This window comes from Ambystoma mexicanum, chromosome 4p (genome assembly GCF_040938575.1).
Source record: "Ambystoma mexicanum isolate Mex_15411 chromosome 4p, UKY_AmexF1_1, whole genome shotgun sequence".
Classification (NCBI taxonomy): domain Eukaryota; kingdom Metazoa; phylum Chordata; class Amphibia; order Caudata; family Ambystomatidae; genus Ambystoma; species Ambystoma mexicanum.
The window spans coordinates 662,596,990-662,623,761 of NC_090927.1; the positions used below are offsets into that span (position 1 = coordinate 662,596,990).

The window sequence follows — 26,772 nt, forward strand, 5'->3', positions numbered from 1 at the left end:
ATAATAATAACGCTGTCCTAGTCGAGTCTCTGTCAAAATAATTATAAAGTACTCACCGTAGTGACTAACGTACTCTTAGTCCTTAGTCCTCGTTAGTCCCCTTTCGTCCCCTTTCCTCCATACTGCAAGGGCGTCCCTTTGGGAGACGGAACCTTTTTCACCAGAAAAAAAAAATCTTCCCCTTTAAATTTAGAGGCGCGGCCCTGTGAGCATGCGCTGCCCTGACTCCACCCTTCGGCGCCACACCTCAGTCCCCATAGAAGCGTCGACAATAGATTCACATTGTCTAAAGACACCAGTTTTATAGGGACGTATGGAGGAAAGGGGACTAAGGACTAAGAATACGCTAGTCAATACGGTGAGTAACTTATAATTACTCTTACGTCCCAACCCCTTTTCTCCATACTGCTTGGGCGATTACAACTGAGTGTAGCCCCAGGGTGGAGGGGAGACCTTCCTTAAGCAAACAGGTTTCTAAGAACCGCCTTCCGAAAGTCGCGTCTGATCTAGAACCGGCATCCAAACAGTAGTGCTTACAGAAAGCCAAAGGGGTGGCCCATGTGGCCACGCTGCTCATGACCTGCCAGGGGACATGCTGCATGTTGGCCAGCACTGGTTTGTGCTGCCCCTCGTAAGTTTCTTTGATGGCCGAGACCATCCAATGGGCTATGGAGGCCTTAGAGGCCTGATACCCTGGTCTTGATCCACCGAAGGTGACAAAAAGAGCATACAACAAGCGGAAGCCTTTGGTCCTGGGCAGGTAGAATATCAGGGAACGCCTGACATCAAGGCAGTGCAGAACTCTCTGTGCCTCGTCTTTGGGCTCAGCAAAAAACGTGAGCAGCACAATTTCTTCGTTCAGATGGAATGCAGATGGCACCTTAGGTAGGAATTTTGGGTGCGTCCGTAGGACTATCTTGTCTTTGTGAAAATTAGTGTATGGTTCCGAGGTGACCAACGCCTGGATTTCGCTGATTATGTGAGCCGAGGTGAGGCCGACTAACAAGGCCGTCTTAATGGTGACCAGCCTGATGTCCGCGGATGCCATTGATTCGAATGGTTTGTGCGCCAGGGCAACCAAGACCATGTTGACTTCCCTCACGGGATGCAGCCTCTTCATGGGCGGGTAGAGCCTGGCGTAGACCCGTCAAATGTTTGACAGTCGGGTTGGAAGAGGAAAAGCTCTCCTCCTCCGAGTTTCTGTAAGCCCCAACGGCTGCCAGGTAGGTGCGGCAAGTGTCCACCTGCACGCCTGAATGGGCGAGATGTGCCGAAAAGGAGAGCACGTCGTCCAGGGAACATGCCAGCGGGTTGATGCCCTTGGAGTCTGCCCAGTGGCAGAACCTGGTCCACTTGCTCCTGGCGCCCTGTATGATCTCTAAATTAGCATGAGAGAGGTTGAGATGTCCTAGCGTGACCTGTTCAGGAACCACGCTGTGAGGGCTAGTTTCTCTGGCGTGGGGTGGATGACTCTGCCCCCCCCTCTTGTGCCAGAAGATGTGCTGGGCCCGTCAGAAGGCAAATGGGAGGTCTCTCCGAGAGGCTGAGCAGCTCCGGGAACTATGGCCTGGCTGACCACCATGGAGCTATTAGAATGATGCTGAGGTGGCGAGACTCCTTGATCTTGCATATCACCCTGAGAATCAGTGGTGTGGGCGGAAAGGCGTATGCTGTCATTCTGTCCCAGCGGATCTGGAATGCATCGCCCAGGGAGGCTGGGCTCTGCCCCTGCCAGGAGTCGAACAGTTGGCCCTTCCTGTTGCCCCAGGAAGCAAAGAGGTCCACCCAAGGGTGTCCCCATTTGTAGAAGATCTCCTGCAGCACTAGGTTGTTCAAATGCCACTCGTAGTTGTCCGCTCCCAGTCTGCTGAGCATGTCTGCCTCAAGGTTGGATTCCCCTGGTAGGTGGACGGCCGTGAGGTAGATGTTCTCCAGGGCCCACTCCCACATGCTGACTGCCAGCCTGCACAGTGGGGGGGGGGGGAGATCTGGTACCTCCCTGCTTGTTGACATAGAACATGCTGGTCGAGTTGTCAGTCTGAATGAGGACTACCTTGCCCTCGATAACATGAAGGAATGCCCTGAGCGCCAGCCAGATGGCCTTCAATTCCAGCCAATTGATGTGGTACTCCTGCTCCTGCTGGGTCCAAGTGCCATGGATGCAGTGGTTGTCCAGAGTGGCCCCCCAACCCTCGAGAGAGATGTCCGTGGTGATGGTGACCTGTGGGGTAGGTTGCCAGAAAGTCTTGCCCATCTGCAGGTTGCAGTCCCTGGACCACCATGTGAGGTCTGGGTGAAGCGACGGAGGAACGTTGATCATCTCTGACTGATGGCCCCGTTCCTGGTTCCAAGATGCTGCAAAGTGCAGCTGTACCTCCTCATCCTGAGTCTCATATGTGGGACGGCCAAGAGGACTGCTGCCATGAGACCCAGTAGGTGTTGGTACCACCAAGCCGAGGACACTTCTCTGCTGAGGAAGTGTGCCATGGCCCTCTTGATGGCCGTGATCTTGTCCTCAGAGGGAAAAACTCTCTTGGAGCATGTGTCCCAAATGAGGCCCAAGAAGATCAGTCTCTGAATGGGCTGCAGCTGCGACTTCTAGAGGTTCAGTGAGAAACCCAGTTTGTGCAGTGTGTTCATAGGAGTGTGGGATGTATGGTGCACTGCTTCCGGAGATGTCGCCCTGACGAGCCAGTCGTTAAGGCTGCGACATGAGGAGGGCCACCACTGTGTTCATCAGCCTGGTAAAGACCCTGGGGGCTGAGTTGAGGCAGAAAGGAAGCATCTTGTATTGGAAATGGTAGACCATGATCCTGAATCGTAGAAAGGAATGATGAGGCTGCCAAATCGGGATGTGTAGGTACACGTCCTTCAGATCCAGGGAGCACATCCAGTCTCCCCTGCACAATGTCTACACTATCAAAAGTGGCATAACCATCTTGAATTTTTGTAGAATTCGGGAGAAGTTAAGGGTAGAAAGGTCCAGCACAACTCTCAGGCCCCCCTGGTTCTTCTTCTGAATGGCGAAAATCCTGGAGTAAAAGCCCAAGCCTCGCTGGGAGGCTGGGACTTCCTCCACCAACTGGCTCTCGTCGAGTGACTGGACCTCCGCCTAAAGAGCTGCTGTCCCAACCGTTGGGAGTGGAACGGAGGAGGGAGGAGAGGCTGGGATAGGGAGGCGGTACCACGAGGAGACTACAGACAGGATCCAGGGGTCCGCAAAATTCTGGAGCGAGAAATGAACATGGAAAGCAAGCCTGCCCCCCACTGGAGACACATGGACCCGGAGGGGCGTGTCATGCCTTCTTTATCTCTGAGGCTGCTGCAGAGGAAGGGGACAGGAAAAAGCCCTTACTCCCCCGCCCACCACCCTTTTGTTGCTTGCGCCGATGTCGAGTCGGCAAATGGTCTGGCTGCCTGGACCTCTACTGTTGGAAGCCGCCCAACCCTCCGTATGTACGCCCCTTGTCCGAGCGCTGCTGTGACTGGGTGTACCTTTTGGGCATGGTCAAGATGGATAAAAACGTGGCCGTTTGTGAGCTGTTTTTCGTTTTGTCCAGCTCCTCGTTCGTTGTGGAGTGGAAGAGGTCACGCCGTTCGAACGGAAGATCTAAGATGCGATCCTGGACATCCGGGTTGAATTTCGTAGCACAGATCCAGGCGGTTCTTATATCCGTGGAAATGCAGATGGCACGGCCAGAGGGGTCAATGTGGGCCACGGTGGACTCCATCATGTCCTACGCCACCATTTTGGCCTCTGCCAATCCCGTCTTGAATCATGATTGGCTCTGCGGTTGAAGCTCTAGGACGAAATCCGCAATTTCCCGCCATAGCCTGCATGGCATCTGCGTTGGCTTGACGAATGTGAAAGGACGCGTTAGAATGCAGCCTCTTCCCGTACGCCTCCAAGATCATCTCCTCCTTGCCGCGCCGCAGAGGAGGAGGAGGCTGAGGACGACTGAGGCTTGGAGTATAGTGATCCTGCAGCGATAACCGAAGAGTGTGGCTGAGGATGGGCCAACAGCAAGAGTGTATCCCCCTCGATCTGCCTGTACTTGGCGTCCAGGCGTTTGTTTACCGGCTGGACTGAGGGGGGCTTGAGCCAAACCTTCATGGTTAAGGCAACTACATCCTTCTGCATCGAGATCCCCGTTCTGGTCACGGGAAGTAGCGTGAGGACTTCTGCGAGGACCCCCTCTGCTTACTGCTCGACCTCGGCTTGAGAAAGGCCCAAGTACTCTGCCAGTCCTGCCAGATGTTCGTGGAAGGCCTTGGCTGAAGATGGCGTGTCAGAGTCATCCTCCTCATCTGTGTCCGCCTGAGGGTCCTGTTGGTCCGGGTCCAGAGGAGGGGAGTTGGGAGCCAGGGGCTGCGGTGTGAAGACCGGAGCTGGAGGCTGTTGCAGAACCGCCTGGACATGAGGCTGAACAGGGGGCAGTGCGTCTGTACCGGAGCCTGCGGTGCCGTAGCCATTGGAGGGAGCACGTCCCCGAGTACATCCCCCATCCGAGGAGATTTCATGAGCCCGAGGCATCGTTCAAAGAACCTGCCCTCGGAGGCCGAACTGGTGGTAGGCGATATTGACGGGTTAGCGAGGGGCTGCTGAGGCCGTTGTGTGCCCTGCCCATATGGACGCAGCAGAAACCTGCCTTGCGCGAAGGAAGGGTAAGCTGTAGGCCACATACCTGGTTGACACCAGTCGCACCTCGACACACAATCCTCCACCTGCTGCCTTCCCTGGGGTGGCGTCGGCCGGATGTCTGGATTTTCTGGCACGGCTGCCATTTTGTCGAGCTGCCTCCCACGTGCCTGCGTCGTGCTGCTCGGCCCACTGGGCCCCGCCCCGTCCAGGACTCTTGAGTGTGGATCATGGGGCCTACCCTGTTCCTCAGACCGAGACCCGGTAGGCATTTCGCCCTCGGCGGATCTGCTGGAGAGCTGCGTATAGGTGCCCCCTCGGACATGTCGCCTGTACTAAAGCGTAGCCCCCCGGGTGAAGACCCGGTAAAAGAACCTTCCAGTCCCTCAGCACTGTCACCGGGAGGATCTACTGACCCTTCCGCCTGTCGGCCGGTAGCTGATTCAACCTCGGTACTTGTGCTGGTACCAGGACCTGAGCTGTCCCTCCTGCACGGGCGAGTCCTTGGGAAAGAGTCTCCCTTGAGGGGTGCACTGGAAAAGAGGGGCCCTACCGTGTGCCTGGATCGATGATAGACAAAAGTCCTTTAGGTCTTTTGGAGGTGATCTCTGGAAGAGCTCCGTCCACCTGGCTTGTCTGTTCTTCACAGACCTCGAGGAAAGAGCATTGCACGCAGTCCAAGCTGGGCCAAGGCAACGTAGGCAGAGGGCGTGGGGGTCTTTGGTCAGGAAGAGCCTGTTGCAGGATGGACACCTGCTGAACCCTGTAGAAGTCGACATGTGCAAGGGAGGAGCGTGAAGCCTGAGGACCGAGTACCTGAATGATTAGAAGACAAAAAGACAAAAGAGAAGAAGTATCCACGCGTGGAATTACATGGCCGAAGCCAAACCCAGGAGTGCTGGTGAATTTGGCCCGTTCCCATCGACTCGAAAAAAGGGACTGAGATGTGGCGCCAGCGGGCGGAGTCAGGGCAGCACATGCTCCCAGGGCCGCACCCCAGCGTACCTCTAAATTTAAAGGTGAAGAAAGTTTTTTCCGGTGAAACAGGTTCCATCTCCCGTCCCTTGGAGGGGACGCCCATGCAGTATGGAGGAAAGGGGGCGGGACTTAAGAGTAAAAGGACCTATACTGATAAACCTATTGCGAATCCCTACTTGTAAATACAAATGGGTGTGGGGCATTAATGCATGCAAAAAGAAAAGTGTTCACGAAATAATAGTTTGGGGCGGTTGAACAGTTCTTCCCTTCCCCACGTTTTCAGCACGGAGCAAGGTAACATGTTCGAGCTTCACACACACTCTGGCTTCTCTGCCAAGAGGATAAAGTTCAAGAATAGACATCAGGGCCTTCTGCCAAAGTCTCTTTTCTAATAACAGTCTCTTAATGCAGAGGGCCTGTTGTAACAAACACATATCAAAGTTCCATTCCTATCAGGATCTTCACATGCACAAGTTCTCGCTTCCAGTGTTTATCATGGGTCTCACTCCTTCAGGCTTGGATCTCCTTTTCACCACAATGTTTATACTTGGTTTCCCTCGTTCGGGCGTGGACCATGGATCTCCCTCGTTCGAGCTCAAATCCTCTTGATATCAAAATCGAAGACTTTCGATATTCAATGCATTTTGCTTAAACTGTTGCAGGATCATTTCGATTCACTTCACACAATGTTCTTATCAATCTTCTACTTTTGTTTCTCTTGGTGGGATACCATACAGAGACCTTTGATTGAGCACACTCACGGTGCCAGACCACTCTGTCAATGGTATCATATCTTATCTTCTCAAGTTCAAACATTCATCAGCAGTTTAGCTTTACTCGCGTCTTTCATCACACACATTTAAACCGGGAAGTGAACTGTTCCACGAGGTCTGCTTTCGGTGGACAGGGCACATTTGCAATGTTTTGTGGCAATGTATGTGTCCTAGGAACAAAACCATGAGCGATTCCATGAGTATATATGTCCAACACAGTCAAAGTGAGATCTTTCACAAAATCGAATTCCATTTCCTGGTATATTGGCTTGACCGCCCATTTTTTGCTTCTTTTCGTAAAGGCCATTCGGTAACGAAGCATCCCAAAGTTTCCTGCAGTCCTCGATTGTTCTCTCCCTACGTTCTCGTTATGCGCTAATACCGCTAATAGTGTCCGATATTGCATCCAGTTTATGCCAAAATGCAATCTCTTGGGCCTGTACTTTAGGCACATATTGTGGAACACCTCCAAATCTCCCATGTGCCAGAATTCTGTGAGTCCCTTCAAATCTCTTGATAGAGTTTTATCAAACACGATTTTCTCAAGAGCTTTGTGTGGAGGTGAAGATGGAACCAACCACTTCTTCTTGCGTTCCCGCACCTCCGATAAAGGTCCATGTGCACATTGGTGAAAATGTAGGTTTTCTGTCCAAGGGTGAACGTTGGAACAGTGGTGCAATAATGAGCGCCATTTTTCAAGTAGAATTTCCACAGACCCAGCACAAGTTTTGGAGTTCCACCAAAGATGGTTGCTCAAAGACTGGGACCACTGTAAAATATTTTAGAACCCTTTCTTTTACCAGCTGCTGTGATTTTATGATTGATTGATTTGGCAATGTGCCATACATCAAACTGATGGTGAATGCTTGGAAACTGCTCTCGCATGGCCTTGGCTATTGAAACATGTCTGTCAGTGGCTATGAGGTCTATTTGCATTGCCCTCGATTGGAGATCTTCCAGGGATTTATAAAACCATGTTTCTCCATGGCCACTGAGCATTTGCATGCGGACACTTCCACGACCACCAAACTCACAATTGTCTCAGGTTCCATGTCCTGAAAGTGGTATGTGCAGTACTTTGCTGAAAATCCGGGGCTGTAATACTGTCCGTCGCCAGCTAGCCTGAACTGTTTATCAGAGAATGTCCTTTCAATTGATATTTGTTAAATTTTCCAAGCTCCACTAATAGCAGGGAATAAATATTCTCGTTGATATTTGTAGTAGTGCGTTTTAGAAAGGAACTGGAGTCCAACAAATGGACAGAAACTGGACAACTTACTAAAAGTAGAGCCACTGAAAAGTAAAGCTGCTGCACACAGTAGATTTCCAGCTTGCACTTTGCCCACCATCGGTTGAGTAGACCATAAAAATGTAGCATGGAGCTGGCCACAGGTGGCTTGGATTTTCAGGTTAGCACCTTGTGATGCACAAGTCACATTCACCAATGGCTGCCCCCATACTTCCTCCCTCAATGGATGGACACATTGCAGCATCAGTATAATCTCTACCAAGCAGCTGTCGAATACAATGTATGTGTGCTCCTTTATTAGACTATCGTCCTGTATGCATGTGGTTTGTGACTCAACTGTGGTGGACATATCGGCCGAACAGGACACACTGAAGTCGAGATCTTTGGCAAGTTCCTCTGGCAACTGCGTTGAGGCTTCAGCGTCTGTTACTTCAGCTTGTGTTATTTGGACACAAATTGGAGAAACCATCAATGTCGATTGTTTATTGGGTGGCCCTTTTTTTGCGGTGTAGATTGTGTGAAGTGGTCACTGAGTAATTCAAAAGCATCTTCCTTATATTCAGTTTCTTCTTCATCTTGTCGAATTCTCACATTGTAGTAATGGTCCAAAAACACTGCTTGCTTCGCTGGTCACATTCAATTCATTTTCTGGCCATTGAGCATAAGCATCTCTAGTCTGCATATTGACTAGACCACACTGTGCCTCAAATAATAGTTGCTCCGTGGTGAAATCTGTTTGGCAAGCAGCATCTTTGGTTTAATTTGTTGTCTGTGTCTTCATACTTCTTTTTATTCTGGGCCTCTAGGAGATAGGTTGTAAAAACATGTTCAATGTAAATCCAACATACAGTATATAGCACTTTAGATAAAAAAAACATTTTATGAAGACAACAACAGCCCAGAACACTTTTAGTAAACAAAATTGTTTGTAAGTTACCCTTGTTTTCTTGATTTTCTGTGAAACCGTGCTCTTTACTATAACGACTGCACCAGCAAGCTGGTCCACCGCCTCTGGTCCATGTGCCTCCTCTTCTAATTCCCGACCTTGTATACTTTCCTTGAATAGAATATTCATTAAAAAAACAAAAGTCAATAATATTGGAACTCAAAGTCTTTCATCGCACACATCGCTTACATACATACCCTCGTAAACAGTGTACCTAATTTAGTCAAAATAGACATTTCCAATTTCACCAGATTGATCGTAAGTGCACTCGATCAGAGATCACCATGCAAAACCTACTGATTGTAATGTTGCACTCCAGCATTTTGCATTGTATTCTGCATTAGGGTAGAAATTGTAACGTTAGAACTGAAATGATAAGAGTTTGAAACACTGCACGTTTATGTGAATGGCACTGTCTAATAGTATCCGATGTAAGATTTACTTTCTTTCATTCAAGGGAACTGTCAGTACGCATGCCTCATACTCTGGACCAACTCCAAAGGATGTCATTGTAGTTGAAGTACCAGCATCCCCTTGTAACACAGTACTTGTTTTAGTATGGATCAGAACACTGAAATTGAACAGAGACAATAGGATGTAGACAATGTTACATATAAATAGAAACCCATAATTGAAACATTATGTAAACAAATGACAGGATACGTAAACTATTTCATATCATTTAAAATTCCATGCATAATACATTTGCGTAATCGAAAAGTGAAATAAAACTACCTGAAAGGCGCTCGAAGTTGTTTTTGACTCTGGAAAAGAAATGGATGCAGAATCTTGCTCCTTCATTTTCAGTGCATTGTCACAAAGTGGTAAAGTGAAAATTAGATTTGCATTAGATATGTGGGAAGATCCAGCTCTCAAGAATATGAACTTTAGCAAGTCTTTGTGGCTCACCATTGGTATACTGGACGTGTCGGTGATGTCGTTACTACCGATAGTCTGTGCTTCAGTCAATATGCTCACCTAAAAGAATTGACATGTGAAGCAACCGATTACAAAAAGATTATGCTTATTTCGAAGGGCACTATAGCATAGTTTTCTGTGTTCACAAATATTTTATATGATGCTCCTAAAACCAGGGACAGATGTCAAGCAAAATGGGGTATAGTTATAAAGCAATACAATCTGGTAAATATGCCAAGTTTAGTAAGAAACATTTACACCGAAAGCACCAATCCGTTCATGTAGTTACCTGTTCAATACCCAACGGCCTACAGCTAATTCATGAACCGTGACTCACCTGAGGCAGCGTGTGCCTGAATAGAGTTGGAATTGCATTTGGAAGCAATTTACGAGATGTTCTGAGTCGATGCTTCTTTGTGTACTGCGATTGGTCGTACATATTCGGGGTAAAGCGCAGACTGCAGACTCCATCGCCCCTCAAGTCCCCCAAGATATCCTGGGCTCTACTTTCAAGCTCGTCTGGCGCAAATTCGCAATATCTGACCCATTCTCTTATTAGATCTATATTCCTCAGGAATATATGAATTATTGTGCCCTTGGGTTTGGTATGTGTTTTAGAACGGCAACCGTAAACCATACAAGCAGGCATTGTTGAAAAATCAGTTTTAAAAAAGTCTGCATCGTAAAAATCTTTTTTGCATAAATGCGTGAGAAAGATGGAATTATATCATACATTTTTCTATGCAATGTTTGTTTTTGTCACATAAGCAAATCCTGTGTAGCATAGTTGACTATACACTAGGATAACTTTCATACAGAATTGATTGATGTGACGCAAATCGTAACGCGTTACTCGTCCGTTGAATGTACTTTAATGCATCTAAAGGAAACATGCTTATAGACATGGTCCCCGAAGGATGCAATTCTATCCCAATTGACACTGATAAGAATTGCTATATATCGAGAAAAGAACAAATTAAACACAAGTCAATGGTAATGGCAATGAGATGAATGAACATGACACTACTGGGTACATTTGTTCGAAATAGATAGAAATTTAGAGATCAAGAAGATATGATTAGGTGACCTGCCCTTACCTTGACCAACAAACAGAATCAGCAAGCAGGATAGTTAGTAGTAGGAGAACAGGTAGTGCGATCACGAGTTGACTTCCAGTGCTCAGAGGTTGTAAGAGAATTGGAAGCTCCTATAGCTCTTATGAGGAGTGGAGGTAAGTCACAGAGTAAAGACATCAGGGATATTGTTCTGTAAGTTTCTCAGCATGCACGTCTTTGTGGGGTGCTAGGCTCCATTTATTGCTGGAGTGGGCTCAAAGACCAAACAATTGCTGCATACACACCATTAAAGAGGGATGTAGGAGGATGGGCAGAGGAGGCAGTGAGACTCTTCAGGTGAACAAGAAAAATAGAGGCATTGGAGACCTCATCTAGCCAAATGGAACACCATGCAGGAGAAACAACGAGGCAGCAACAAAGGGGCATATTCACGATATTATGGCAGAAAATAAAGATTTGCACACAGATATCCATGCCTCCCTAACAGAAGTGCAGGGCCAGAGAAATAAAGCAGAGGAAATAAATAGAAACCCTAGCCAGCAACCAGACTTCAATTGACCTACTTTCAATGAAATACCAGGCACACAGTTGATCTGGAGACAAGGGAGTTGTAACTGTTCCTCAAAGTGGATGGTATGGAAAATAGAAAAAGTTGCTTTAACATCAGATTTCTGGCAGTGCCAAAACACGAATGACTAACAAAGAACTAGAACAGACATTTTAGAACATTATTAAAGCTTTGTGGGGAGAAGGTGGGACAATGTCTTGCTGGTTAGGGCACAGATCCACTGAAAGGCCCAAGCTCTATAATTGCGAAGTGTCATTATTTCCATGAAAGGTTTTAGCCCAAGAGTGGAAAAAAGACCTGATCACATAAAAGAAAGCAAATATCAATATCTACCAGTATCCATCTGCATTAACGCTCCAGAAACAGAGAGTTATAAAGGTGCAGAAGAAGGAGGCTGATACAAAGGTGACATCTGTTTGTTAAGACTTTTATTCAGTGAAAAAGAGAAAAGTAACGCTATCTACCCGGATCTCGAGGAGGGGGCGGGGGGCTCCCATCTCAAGTAAAAAATCTAAGGTGTTTGTCAGGATGTCTATAAACTCAAAAAAGTCCACCTTCCTGTGTCAAGAAAACTTTGCTTCTGTCCCTCACACTAGAAACTATAACTAAAGTAGTATCGTTCTGGATGATCTCAGGAGAATTACTCCCTTCTCCTGGATGGTTCAAGTTCCTGGTTTGTTGTGAAAGTTGTATTTAGTTCAAAATAGTCTTGTGCATCACATGTTGTCAGGGGGAATAACTCCCATCCCCCGATAGTAATGTTCCAAACAATACTTCTCACGTGTTATCAGGGGGAATGGCTCCCTTCCCCTGATAGTAGAGTTCCAAGCACTCTGGTACTTCTTCGTGGCGGGTCAGGAAAATGTCTCCCTTTTCCGGACGTCTGTTTTCAAATAGCCTGGAGGAATGGCTCCCTTCCTCAGAGCCCTTTTTGCACCTTACTGCTTGTCCAAATGATCTGTTCTTTCAGACAGCCTGGGGGTTTAACTCCCTTCCCCAGGCCTGCCTGGACTTTACTGACAGTCCAGGCTACCAGGAGAATGACTTTCTTCTGGTATCTTGCTCTCAGTTAATCACAACCGGGGGCTAGGGGGGAATTACTCCTTTCCCATAGTCTTCTTTGCATTAGGCTTCACACCTACAACACCCAATTCTAGTTTCACCTCTTCATTGACTTGGCCCACTTGGTTCACTTCCCTGCCAAGTATTGCCACAATGAAGAGGGCTCATGTCTCTTTCTGATATTAGGTTCCAGACTCTGGTTTCTCTTTTGCCTCTTCTTTGTGGATTGGCGCACGTGGTGCAGTACCCTGCCAAGTACTGCCACAAGGAAGGTGACTTATTTCTTTCTTGATCGCGAACATTGGGATCATCCACCCTTCGAAGACGGTTAGAGGGCTTGAAGCTACCACCAATAGAAGGAAGACATCCTCTGATGCAAATTCACACTCTCTCACACTGGGGTCCTTGACCCTTCTCTGGTGATCTGTAGTTTTGGTACTATCACTGACACGAGGAACATTTCCTCTAACACAAAGTTCACTTGTATTTTCTTTCAAATTAGGGGACTTGTGCTTGACCTGTTTCTCCATGTGCTGTTCACCGGTCACTAGAACCCTCTGATGCTGTGACTGGTCTGGGATCTTCCCGACGGGCTTAGGTCTCTCCTGGAGTCTGCACTTGCCTTGTCTTGGTGGCCTACGATGGCTTCTGGTTTGCCGTTTCGGCTCTGCAGCCTTTGGCTCCTTGCAGTATCAGCACCTGTTACAGACCGCACAGTCCGTATCCTCCTGGAGGCTGTGCTACTGCCTTGCCAGATTATTGCAGAGTCTTGTATCGGATCTGTTAGAGGCGCGTCTACTCCTCTGACAGTGTCCTGGTCTTCAGCCCGTTGAATCTCCTGCGCCAAACAGCTTCGATGAATGATGTTGCTCCAGGGATGGCTTGACATGGTGTCAGGTCCCTCATCGGTAAGTCTATACCTGTATGATTCTCCCTGGAAAGCTAAAACGCTTCTCTGAGACCACGGAAGTGTTCTTCCTGCATCCGTGCATCCTCTTTGTGTCAATACTTGCCTCACATGTATTAGCATTGCGTGGGCTGTTTCCCTTGGAGGAGTTAGCGGTTAAGGACAAGTGGAGGAAAGACATGAGGGAACAGATCTCGAAGGCAGATTGGGTGACAACGTGGGAACAGATCAGTAAGGTATTGAGAAATGCCAGATTTCAACGTATACAATTTAATGTCCTGCATAGGGTATATGTGACTCCTGTACGGTTACACGCGATGAATCACTCCTTAAGTATAGATGTGGAGTGGGACCGGCGGGGTTCGGGCACATGATATGGGATGCTCGGTGATTACGGACTTCTCGCAGTCTGTGGTGGCTACAATCAGTAAGCTGCTGAGCTCCAATTTTGAATGTGCCCTGAGAGTGTGTATAGGAGGGTTGATACCAATGTCATAAAGTGTGAAAGCGATTAGCCCAATTTATGCTGGTATTGGCCAAGAGGAGGGTGGTGTCATGTGAAGCCTACCCCTGGGTATCAGGACCAAGCCCATCAGCTCCGGGAGCAGGCATCCAGATACTTATTAAAACCCCAACATCCCCGGCTGGGGGCTGTTTGGGTTCAGTCCTGGCGCCTTAGGCGCCAGGCTCATCATGGATATCAGTCCTGGTGCCACAGGCGCCAGGCTCATAGACTTTACTTACCTGATGTAGACCATGCTGCTAGTGAGTCCAAGCCAACGTGAGACCTGGATGGGACTATTTTTCTACAGGGACTATTTTGCACTCGGGTGTGGTTCTAGGGAACTTCTTACCTGGAACTACTTTGGAGGCTATTTAAACCATGCCCGAACAACAGCACACGCTTCGCGTTATTCTGCATCCAGCAGCGTAACGCTCACCGTGCCTGCAGTCTGCATCCAGTCTTCTGCCACGCCCGCCTCGAATCTGGAGCTCCTAAAACCAAGAGGAAAGAAAAGGACAAGATTAGAAAACGAACTATTTCGAATTCCTCACCTGATTTCGGATCCATCTCGCCTCCGGACCTGGAAAGAACATAATTTCTGTACGCGTCGCATCTCCAGCTGCAGCGCCGCGCCATACTCACCAGTCCTCGCAGCATCTTTCGATTCGCGTTGCCTCCATCATTTCTTTGCCGAACTCCGGCACCGGAGGTACAAAAGAAAACAACAAGGTGAGCCGAGAAAACCAACAAATAAAACACTTATCATCATAGACTTACCCGATTACCACCGGAGGCATTATTCTATAACTCTCCACATCTTCATGTGCCGCACCTGCAAAGGGAGAGAAAACAACACGTTAAACACCGGCAACATTTACCGGACGGCGTCGAGTAATACAGACTCTTACCTGAGCGCCACCAACTACCACAAGGGGTATCTTCTCACGATCTTAGTTGCAAGACAAGGAAGGAAGGGGGGACAAGAGTGAATCATCGGACATATTGAACTCTATGAACGTGATACTTACCGAGCCTTGCCAGGAACCTCAGAGTCAATACTCTCCGGAACCCTCCCACGCCTCAAACCAGTGAAGTAACTGGCATCAACGCACCCCTGCAATCCATGCAGGATGGAGAGCTCATCATTTAAATACATAAGGTGAGGTTCCTAAAAGGGGATATCGGAGGTGACAAGAAGGGAGAACGAGAACAGTGGGTGGGAGCTATCACTCATATCCACGGGTGGCTAAATCCCTTTCTCCACTTGCAGGAGAATGCTTCTACGGATCAAGCAGACGAGATTAGGCGGGCCAGCCCAGACAGTCATCTCGGCACTACGCATCACGTTGGTGGAGATCGCAGCTGTCCGGGTCCGATCGACGCCTCTGTGGGAACCAGGTGAGCGTAACAGGTGGCCATAGCATGGAAAAAGCCCCGGGTCCATCTGTGAAGCAGTGGTTGGAAGATATCCATAGGTGGGGGATGGCAGAGTTGGATATCCTGCAGCGGGCCCAGGACCTGATGTTGGAAGAGGGGGAGACAGTGGACTGGAGCCAACTGCTAAATTATCTGCTTTCTACGGCAGATTTGAGGCCCCCCCTGAACGTGGGGAGTGGGAGCCAGCGAGATGCAGGGGGAAAAGAAGGGATATGTAATTGGGTGACTGTGATGAATGGGAATATGAGGGGACCGAGATGGGAAACACGCGGTGCCAGGCTTTAATTGGACTACCAAGCTTTTAAACCAAAGATCCTATACTGTTATCGTTGACCTTCCATCATGATTTTTGATTATGTGTATACAAAAATGTAAAATAATATGAACATTTGAAATTCCTCATCTGAGTATTGGATTCAGTCAATAGTATAATGTCACAGTAGCAAATGGAAGTGCTAGCAAGTGGATGTTGGTTAAAAGAGGGCGAAGAGCATGGGAAAGATAGGTTGGGGACGCCGTGCCAAATTATACCCAGGTGTTAGCCCTTCTCCTCGGACGGGAGTATGTGAGGGGGGTACACCTCCCCATGAGTTCCTCCTGAATGATACCAACCATAGGGGGACTATCGGCTAGCAGTCTCACCTCATGGAAAGGGGGTTCCCCTCGGGCAGAAGAGACAACGTCTGACGACTCGTCATTGAGTGTAAACCCATGATGACATGGCTAACAAGCAAAGACATAAGCTATTGTTGCAGCAATCCCTTTAGTCTTTCCTTTGAACATATACGAGATGAATGCAGCATTACAAATAGAAAAGAAGGGGAACTGGTTCTTCCCGATCTCAAAGAGAAGGAGCAAAGTGTACCAGCGTTGATGCTGAGAGAGAGCCCGCAACGGCTGATGAAACCACCAAGAGAGACTAGTACAGGGCATACGATCCAAGGCACCAGAACATTCAGGAAACTGTACACTCCCATCCCTGGAAAAGACTTGAAATGCAACAACATGAGTTTAATGCATAACATTCTCTTGTCTTCTAGGGAGGAGGAGGGGAGCAAAACTGTTTTTGAGAGAAGTATTTATGGTAAATGAGATTAGTCTACGTTTTTATAACTCAAACGTGTGTTCTGTGGATGTGTTTGCATGTTTCGCAAATAAGGGCAAAGGGGAGATGAAGAGGATTCTTGAAGGCTCTCAAGAAGAAAACGCCATTCTTATTCAGAATGAAACCATGTTTTACTTTTCTTACCCAAGGAAAAAACTTGTTCATCAAGTCATTTGAGATAGAATGAAGAACATTTTAAAAGGGATCTTATTCTCCTAATCTATTAATTGCAAAAGTGCAAATATCTAATTCCGAATACAGTTAAAGGCAGTCTTCCAATATGCCGGTGACATGTTCTTGGTTTCTTTGTTCTAAGTGACTACCGTCGCAATAAATGCACCCATTTCCACCATCCAGTCTTCCACCTTGACACCGATGGAGAAGGAGGGGGAGGGGGTGGAGGGATAGGGGGAGTGAGAGAGAGAGATATTGTGCTTCTGCCTTGCTGCATCAGTATCCTGGCACAGAGCAGGTTCCGAAGCCATAGGTGCAGTCTTGACTGCTGCAGTGACACCCACATCTCTGCAGCACAGGGACAGCATTTCAAATATGCACCCCGTTCCAAAAACTACATAGCCTTGAAGATGTTGTCCTGGTGGCACATAAAACTGTAAATATAAGCCATATTCCTTTTTATTCTGATTGTTATTTACTTATAATGGTGGTTTCATTTTGCTGTATTGCATATGTTACTTGTGTGTTGTTTATTTGTTTGTTATTACCTTTATTGAAAAATTTAAATAAAGAGTTAAAAAAAACAATACATATATAAGCCATAATCGAGTTAGGGTATGGTAGCCAGCATCTTTTAAAGTTATTCCAGCCTCATCAAATTGATTTTGCACATGTGACGGCCCTGTGGCCCAGTTCAGCGGAAGGATAATGTGTATTCCTCCCAGACAAGGCACAGCCCTTTTATGTAACGTTTCTCTTGTTAGTTATTATTGTACATGGTGTGTTTTTATTAAAGTGCATATGTTATTATAGAACCTTGATTGGGCATTGCTTTATTTTGGACTGTTATACTTCTCTGTTTGGGTTGCTACTGAACCACATTCACACCCCTCTTAAGTGTATAGCCTTCCCTCGGCCTACGTTAATGTTAATGTTAAAGGATATTTGTACTGCGCAGTATCACCACCGGAGTGGTCCCCTGGTGCTCTTGCGGCTCTGAAAGAGGGAGGGGGGGGATGAGTTAGTGGGAATAAGCTGGAAAAGTACAAGAGAGCAGTGATTTGCTGTTGGCAGCCTCAGCCCGGTGGGTCCGTTGGCTGGGCTTGGGGTGTTTTACGGTCAGTAGTCGTCGTTGTGTGCTGTTGTGCAAGTCTATGTGCGGTTGGTTTTGTTGTTGCAGTGTAGTGAAGTTTGTGCAGGTTGCTGCGTTTTAGGCTTGTGGTTGTGTTTGGTTAGAGTTTGAGAGGTGTATGCAGAGGGATGAAATTGTTAGTGGATTGGTTAGTTGGCATTTCTGTCCTTGCAATTATGTCTAGGTGTGATGCTTGCTATCATTCACTATTCCATCTGAGTGTGTGGCGCTTGCTAATTTCAAAAATTCTGTTTAGATGTGAGGAAGGCTAGTGATCATTATTCCATTCGGGTGTTGCACTTGTCATCATTCACAGTTTCATCTAAGTGTGGCGCATGCTAACATTCATATTTCTATCTAGGTGCAACGCACTAAGGCCAAGAGTTCCATCTAAGTATTGTACATGCTAACATTCATAATCCTGTCTAGATGTGACGCAGGCTAAAATTGAGAATAACATCCAAGTGTGGTACATGCTAACATTAATAATCCTGTTCAGATGCGAAGCAGACTAAAGTCAAGAATTCCATCTAAGTGTGGTACATGCTAACATTCATTTCGAGAAATCCATCTAAGTGTGGTACATGCTAACATTCATTTCGAGAAATCCATCTAAGTGTGGTACATGCTAGCATTCATAATCCTGTCTAGATGTGACGCAGACTAAAGTTGAGAAATCCATCTAAGTGTGGTACCTGCTAACATTAATATCGAGAAATCTGTCTAAGAGTGGGGCATGCTAACATTCATAATTCTGTCTAGAAGTGACGCAGACTAAAGTCGAGAATTCCATCTAAGTGTGGCACATGGTAACATTCAGGTTCCATCTAGGTGTGGCATGTGCTAACAATGGGAATTATGTACTTAAGTAATGCAAAATAACATTTACAGTCCAGTCATGCGTAAATTTCGGTCGGTGGACCCAAATCTCTCTAAATATGCATGGAAGTATGTGATGGTGTACTTTATGGAAAGGTAAGGTAAAGTGACTGGGGCTTTCTGGAGTAGAGTAATTGCTCTACACCCCACCCAAGCCACACTTATGGTTTTTTGTTGGTGTATCTTGACTGCTGGCTTCATTGGCTTCCCCTGCTGACACCTGCCCAGCACCTCTTGGAGCCGCCAGTGCAAGAGCCACCCTTTGCCTTGGGGCTCTTAGCTGAAGGGGCTGCCTGGCAGAGGGCTGCTGCCCTGGGGATATCAGATTTGTCTTTCAGATGACCAATCAGGGGGGGTCGCGGGTTGGCGGGTTGGGAGGCGGGAGGAGGCAGGAAAAACACGGGAAGCTGGTCGGGAGGGGGAGAGGGGACAAGGCTGCACACGGGCAGCTGGGGCTCAATAATTATTTTAAGATGGGCCCAAAGCGGTCCCAGGGTCATTCCACTCACCTGGCCTTCATTTTGAACCACAAAAGGTGAAGGAGGTATATCTCTTGACTGTGCCTGTTTTACCCTTATGATTGTGTTGGCTCTTGGTTTGTAGAAGGTTGAAGGCTGAGTGAGCATTAAAGCCTCTATTCATCCTTTTATTCCTTCAGGGCAGAAGTCAATTTGTCAGTGTGCGACAGAGTGTGTGTGTGAGACAGAGAGAGAGTGTGTGTGTGTGAGAGATGGAGAAAGTCCGTGTGTGGGACGGAGAAAGTGTGTGCGTGTGGGACGGAGAAAGTGTGTGTGCGAGACAGAAAAAGTGTGTGTGCGACAGAGAGCATATGTGCGTGTGTGACGGAGAGCATGTGTGCGTGTGTGACGGAGAGCATGAGTGTGTGTGGGATGGAGAAAGTGTGTGTGTGGGATGGAGAAAGTGTGGTGTGTGTGGGAGGGGGGCGTGGCGAAATGGCCACGTAGGAGGACGTGTCCGTTGAGAGCTCCCGGGATCCGACACTGATCCTTGCAGAAACCGAAGTTTCCAATGGACCTTGCATGCCGGCGACACAGCCAAGCGCTTATGAACATCTGAGGAGCGTACTGAGCGCGGAAGCGGTGTGATTGAATGCTGATGCGGGAAGCCTCGGCCGAAAAAGAAGAGCGGGGTGCCCGCGGCTGAGACGCGAACAAGATGGCGGCCCAAGACAAAGGGCCATAAAAGTGACCGCAGCTTTCGCTGGCGCTGAATACGGGAGCCCGGCGCTGCGACCGGTTGCCTCCAGCGGGAACGAGGGTTCGGCGCTGGATGGGTGCAGGCACCTTTTGGAGCAGCTGAGAGGAGCGGACTGGCTGGTAATACAAGCCCGGCGGCCCTGCAGCAAGATCGAGATCTCTATGAAGCCTGTGGCTGGCTCGTAGCTCTCGAGTGGAGGCGCGACCCCCGTGACAGAAGCGGCGAAGACGGGCTCCGGCCAGCAGGGAAGCAGCAGGAAGAGTCGGGGCATCCCTGGCGTGGCCGCGGCGGGCTCCAGCGGGCTTAGGCAAGCCCGAGCCCGGACAGTGAGCTGGGATCCGACCCTCGGCGGTCATATGAGCCGCTGCCTGGAGGCCACCAGCGAGGGCACGGCCAAAGAACAGGAAGCCGGGGAGTCCGGACCCGGCAACAAACCCAGAGCGTCCCGAGCACAGTGGAGCTACGAGCGGAGCACAGAACGATACTGTACCGCACGGCCAAGACGGATATGGGCCTGAGCCCCTACACAAGGGGAACCCAGCAGTCCCACGGGCCACCACGACACGGTTCTGGTAAGGGAAACTCTGGGGCACCAGATAGACTTTCGAGTGGACAGAGCACGGGCAGGAGGGGTCGCACTGGCACTGGAAGACGGGTCAGGGCCGGAGCCTGGACCCTGTGAATGAAGGCTGCAGACACAAGCGCGCGTGGGTGGACATAGCCCACAATGGTGTTGCGCTGGGCCAACGGGATACCCGGGGAACGGTTGGGCCTGGCCCTGGCAATTTCGGGGGAACTTAGTGCACCTAAAAGAAGACTGCACGCGGTGGGGTGGGCCCTCACGATCCCGGTGCACCAAGATGTCTAATAAACCCCCCAGACTGAGAGTCAAACGACCCACACTAGATGACTTTGCCAGAACACCAACAAGTGTGGAAGAGGCCAGGAAGATAGAAAAGTCCCCCAAAATGGGCCCTAGCCCCACAGGCAACCAAGAAGTACTGGAGGCAATTGCAGATCTGAAGGAGGCCTGGGAGACCAAACTGGGCCTAGCAATGGATAAACTGGAAGCTGCACTTGAGCTCAAGATAGGAGCAGTGCAAGAAGACGTGAACCTCCTCTGGCAGGATGTGCGGTTCCCTCTAGGCCGGTGATTGCTAAGATCTTAAACTACCGAGACCGCGAGAAAATCCTGGAACACTTTCGAAAGGGAGGCACGATACAGAGGGGGGCCGGGCTTATAACAGCCTACCCCAACTACACCTTGCAAGTCCAGCGGAGCCGTATAAATTTTGGGTCAGTGAAGAGGAGATTGCGGGAAGCCGGCCACAAATACATGCTGCTCTACCCGGCTAAACTGAAGGTATTCCACGGGAGCAGAGCCCTGTTCTTTCACACTCCAGAGGACGCTATGGGATGGCTGGACTTGCAGAGCTGCCCCCAGGAACCGGACATCCAGGAGAATGTTGGCAAAGATAAGTAGCGTGTGGTTGGGGCTCCCCGAGCGCTGTATCGAGTGACATTGGGACTTGAATATAGCATTGCATATAAATGGCTGGTGTATACGCCTGGCGCAACAGTTATACTTAAGATCCGGGGATACCGGGAAAATTGCATATTAGTAGGGGAGCAACACGGAGCCCGACCTACTCACCCCCACCGAGTAGTTTAGGTAGGTCACTGGTAGTCCGGTGACACCCTGCTGGGCTCTGGGCCTGGGATTCCAGGGCAGAGCCAAACGTGGGAGGGCCTGAGATCCAGGGATGGAGCTGGGCATTTGTGGGGGTTGGGGCCGAAGTTGGGGAGCGAGGGGGGAGGATTGTAAGGGTGTGCAGTGGTTTGTAGTTGGGGATTTGGGAGCTGGGCGTTGGGTTAGAGGGAAGTTGGGTTAGAGGGAAGTTGGGCGGGAGGGAAGTTGGGCGGGAGGGAAGGGGTAACGAGCCAAAGAGCCGGAAAACGGATTAACAAGGGGAGCATTAAGGGTAGGGTTAGGATGGGAACAGTCCGAACAGATGGCATCGGGTAACCTCAAAATTGTGACCTGGAATGTACGGGGCCTTAACAGCTATTTTAAACGAAATAAAGTGATGCTGTACTTAAAGAGGATGCGTATAGACATAGCCCTGCTGCAGGAGACTCATCTCACTAGGGAGAAGCTGGAGGTGGTCAGGAGGAAATGGAAGGGCAATGTTGTGGGTGCTGCGTACTCGGCGTACGCTAGAGCGGTCATCACTTGGGTGGCACCGCATGTGCCGTTCCAGGTGCTTGGCTCTACGACAGACCCAGAGGGCAGAATGGTGGTGGTAACGGGTCTCCTGGAAAACAGGGAAGTGCACATTATAAATTTGTATGCCCCCAATAACGACACATCGGCTTATTTTAGGACCCTTTACGGCAAACTTGGCCCCCTGGTAGGGGGTACGGTGGTGTGAGGAGGGACTTTAATTGTACCCTGAATCCCAGAATGGATAGGTCAGGAGACAAGGCAGGGAAAACGTCACCGGCGGCTAAAGAGCTGGGGACTTTACTGAAAGACCTAGGCTTAGAGGATGTGTGGAGAAGGTTGCACCCTATGGATAGGCAATATTCACACTACGCAGCGCCACATGATTTGCACACGAGGCTAGATTATGTGTTTGTAGCGGCCGAGATAGTGGGAGCGGAATAGAAGGCCTGAGTATTATCTGACCACTCGCCCTTGGTAGTACAGTGAAGACACCAGCCCCCAAGATCGCGGATCCCAACATGGAGACTCAGGACCGAGGCTCTGCAGGATGAGGGGTTCCGGGAGGGTCTGAGGGATGCCATCGAGGAATATTTCGATATAAATACGGGTAGCGTACGCTCTGTGGGAACACTGTGGGAAGAGTTTTAGGTGGTGGTGCGTGGGGTAGCCATTTCCAAATATAAAGGGCTCCAGGGGGGTATCGAAAGGGAACTTCGAGAAACAGAAGGGGAGCTGGAGGGACTCACACGTTGCGAGAACACTGCCCATGATAGCAGAACCAAGATAAAAGATCTACAGTTCTCCTGCAGTGCACTCTGGGATAGGCTGTGTAGACTCAATTACAGGAAATACATGGCGAGGATCCACGCAGGGGGCGACAAGCTGGGCAGATTGCTGGCCTGGCTTTATAAGAGTGAGACCCCTCCGCTCAGTGATCGGTGAGATTAGGGGTGAGGGAGGCTGCATCTGCAACACCCAAGAGGGGGTAAACGAGGAGTTCCTTAAGTTTTACAGACATTTGTATGAGGACACAGGGGAGGATATGTGTCAAGACATACGAGAGACATTAGAGGACATAGAGCTGCCCACCCTGGACGACCTAGAATGCGCGGAGTTAGACGCACCTGTCACCTCGGATGAGCTGGAGTTGGTGATTCAGAATCTGCCCACATGCAAGGCGCCCGGTTCAGACGGGTTGCCTAGTGAGTTTTACAAGACATACAGGCAGGAGCTGCTCCAGCCACTGCTGGCCATGTTCAATGAGGCCTATGAGCAGGGGGAACTTCCATTGTCCCTCCGCGAGGCTGTGATCATCCCACTCTTAAAACCAGGCAGGCCGGCCGTGGAGTGCGGGTCTTACAGACCGTTGTCCATGCTCAACCAAGGACAGCAAAATACTTACGGCGGTGCTGGCTAATAGGCTGAAGAGGGTGATTGGGAATCTGATCCAACCAGATCAGACGGGCTATGTCCCAGGCAGGAATATCACGGATAACCATAGGAGGCTACACCACATTATTGACCAAACTGAGGAAGATACGGGCGAGTTGGCCATAGTGTCATTAGACGCGGTCAAAGCCTTTGACTCGGTATGGTGGCCTTGGCTGAAAGCGGTCCTGAGGGGATGCGGAGTGGGACCTGGATACCTCAGGTGGGTCCAGTTGTTTTACAGCACCCCGATGGCGAGAGTCAAAACGAGATCCAGAGTCTCAGATACTTTGCAACTCAGCAGGGGACCAGACAGGGATGCCCCTGGTCACCCATGTTGTACATACTAGCATTAGAGCCGTTGGCAATATGCCTGCAGCAACAATATGGGGAGGTGGGCATTAGCACAGAAGGTGGTAGGCACCTGGTATCACTATATGCGGATGACATGCTCCTCTATTTGCGTTATGATGGAACGGTACGCTACCCTCTCGGGCAGATCGGTGAACCCCAGAAAGTCTAGTCTGTTTCCCTTGGGCAGGTACAGGAATGTCCCGTTACAGAGGCTGCCTATCCTGCCAATACCATGGCAGATTGCGACATTTAGGTATTTGGGAGTAAATATTTACCACAAGATTGAGGCGGAGCACAAACATAATACGGAGGAAGCAATAGAGGGGGTCAAGAACAGCATGGTGTTCTGGTCTAGATTGCCCCTGACTATGATGGGGAGAGCGGCCTTGCTCAAGATGGTGGGCCTGCCCAGACTCTTGCATTTTTTCGTGAATGTCCCGTTTTTGATACCCAGGAGCCTATTTGTGAAACTCCATAGCGTGTGTAGGGGTTTCGTATGGGGTAACTCCAGGAACAGGGTGGCCCTGTGGAAGCTTCAGAACCCGTGCGACAAGGGGGGTATAGGCCTGCCAAATTTTGAACTCTATTATCTGGCGGGGCAGCTGCTGTATGTGGCCAGGTGGCTTTCGGATTGGGGTGGGGCCAAGCCTGATTTGCATATGGTCTTTCCCCTTCTGTAATGGCTTGGCAGGCGAAGAACGATGGTCTGGAGGGTTGCCCCGAGCAATGCCAGTGGTCAAGTTTCAGTCTAAACCTTCCAGCCATCACCTCTTTGTTTTTGCTTTGTCACCCCGAGTGGGACGGGTATGCCCAGACGTGGGTCCAGTGCCTGCTGGGCCTAGAGACCCAAGCTACTACTCACTGATGATCCCCAACAAGGGTGAAACATGTTTGGGGATGCTTGTGGTCTCATGCAGAAGGGATGTGACCTAGCAGTTCGGGCTGGACTTCCCCTTTTGGGGTGGGGCCAAGCCTGATTTGCATATGGTCTTTCCCCTTCTGTAATGGCTTGGCAGGCGAAGAACGATGGTCTGGAGGGTTGCCCCGAGCAATGCCAGTGGTCAAGATTCAGTCTAAACCTTCCAGCCATCACCTCTTTGTTTTGGCTTTCGGATGAAGACTCGGCAGAAGCCAGGCTTCTGCGAGGAGACTCAGCCCCATACTTTCTGAGGGAAGTGGTGTGGTTGCGTAGGGACAAACTGGTGGGAAGGGGGCGGCTACTGCGGCTGGGCTGGGAGGTCTGGCACAGAACATGGAGGATGATGGGGAATTCAGAGCCGTACTCCCAGCAGGCCCCATTGGTGGCGCTGTGCGGGAACGACTCTCAACTACTTGAATTAGTCCATAGATACTGGGAACCGGTAGGCTTGGCCACCCTCGGGGACATATGGCAGGAAGGGAGGCATTGGACTTTCAGAGGTTACAAGAAGATACAGGGGTGCACGTAGGCCAATATATAACCTACGCTAGGCTTGTGAAAAAGGTTAGAGACAGATGGCCCGAGACAGTGCTAGCTGAGGATCCTGATGCCTCCCTGGAAACTATGTATGATGTTTCGGAGGGTGGGCACGAAATATCGAGGATATACGAGCTCCTGCGAGCAAGGGCAGGGAAGGAGCGGCTCCAATTGAGACAGGATTGGGAAGAGGAGGTAGGAGGACCCATGACAGACGGGCAATGGGAGAGGGCCAAGAAGTACCATAAAAAGGTGTCCCGGAATGCGAGATACCAACTTCAATTGTATGTTACCCACAGGGCTTATCTGACCCCTGGAATTGCAAGGTTTGGGGGATCGGCTACGCAACAATGCCCCAGGTGTGGAGAGGTGGATGCGGGGCTGCTACACATGTTTTGGGCTTGCCCGGAGGTGCACAGGTTTTGGGATGAGGTTAAAACGAAACTGACTGGCGGGGGAGTGGTGTTGCACGTGGAATCAGCCTGGTCATGCATGCTTGGGTTTTTCCCCAGACCCCGACAATTAAAACACATAAGCAAGATGAAGGACTTGGCCTACGTCCTGGCCAAGCGCAGGATTGCTATGGGCTGGAAGGCGGCCCACAGACCTAGGGTGGAGTTATGGTGGGCGGACCTCCTAAAATGGGCGGAAGCTGAATCTGTAGTTTGGTTTGAAGCGGCCACCAGGGGGGGCGAGGAGGAAGTAGGGCCCCTGCTGGCCTGGCGGCAATTGGTGGCCTCTATGGCAAACCCTCACCAGAGTAATAACGAAACAGAGGATTCGGATGATGAGCGCTTAAGTATTGCGCTACCTGATAATGCTCCTGTAGACGACACGAGAGAGCCGACTCTAGTTTGAGGGGGGGGGTTGGGGAGTTATAATGGAAAATGTGATTTGTGATGGTTTAACGATGCTTTTTACGTATTGAAACAGTTGTAATGTGTGTTTTGTTTGGTTTTGAAAATAAAATACTTTTTTTTAAAAAGTGTGTGTGTGGGATGGAGAAAGTGCGTGTGTGGGATGGAGAAAGTGTGTGTGCAAGACGGAGAAAGTGTGTGTGTGTGATGGAGAGCATATGTGCGTGTGGGACGGAGAGCATATGTGCGTGTGGGACGGAGAGCATATGTGCGTGTGGGACGGAGAGCATATGTGCGTGTGGGACGGAGAGCATATGTGCATGTGGGACGGAGAACATATGTGCATGTGGGACAGAGAACATATGTGTGTGTGGGACAGAGAGCGTGTGTGTGGGGCGGAGAGCATGTGTGTGGGATGGAGAGCGTGTGTGTGAGACGGAGAGCGTGTGGGACGGAGAGCATATGTGCGTGTGCGACGTAAAGCATATGTGCATGTGGGACAGAGAACATATGTGTGTGTGAGACGGAGAGCGTGTGTGTGAGACGGAGAGCGTGTGTGTGAGACGGAGAGCGTGTGTGTGAGACGGAGTGTGTGTGTGTGTGAGACGGAGAGCGTGTGTGTGTGTGAGACGGAGAGCATGCGTGTGTTGGACGGAGAGTGTGTGTGTGTGGGACGGGAGAGTGTGTGTGTGTGTGTGGGACGGGAGTGTGTGTGTGTGTGTGTGGGACGGGAGTGTGTGTGGGACAGGAGTGTGTGTGGGACGGGAGTGTGTGTGTGTGTGGGACGGGAGTGTGTGTGTGTGTGTGTGTGTGGGATGGGAGAGTGAGCGTGTGGGACAGGAGAGTGTGTATGTCGGGGACAGGAGAGTGTGTATGTCGGGGAC

General features: G+C 49.7%; 1 protein-coding gene across 2 annotated transcripts in view; it reads right to left on the bottom strand.

The window, feature by feature from the left end:
* The window catches only part of LMBRD1 (LMBR1 domain containing 1), a 1,758,308-nt gene that overhangs the window by 649,151 nt on the left and 1,082,385 nt on the right, over window positions 1–26,772 (bottom strand). The window lies entirely within an intron of this gene.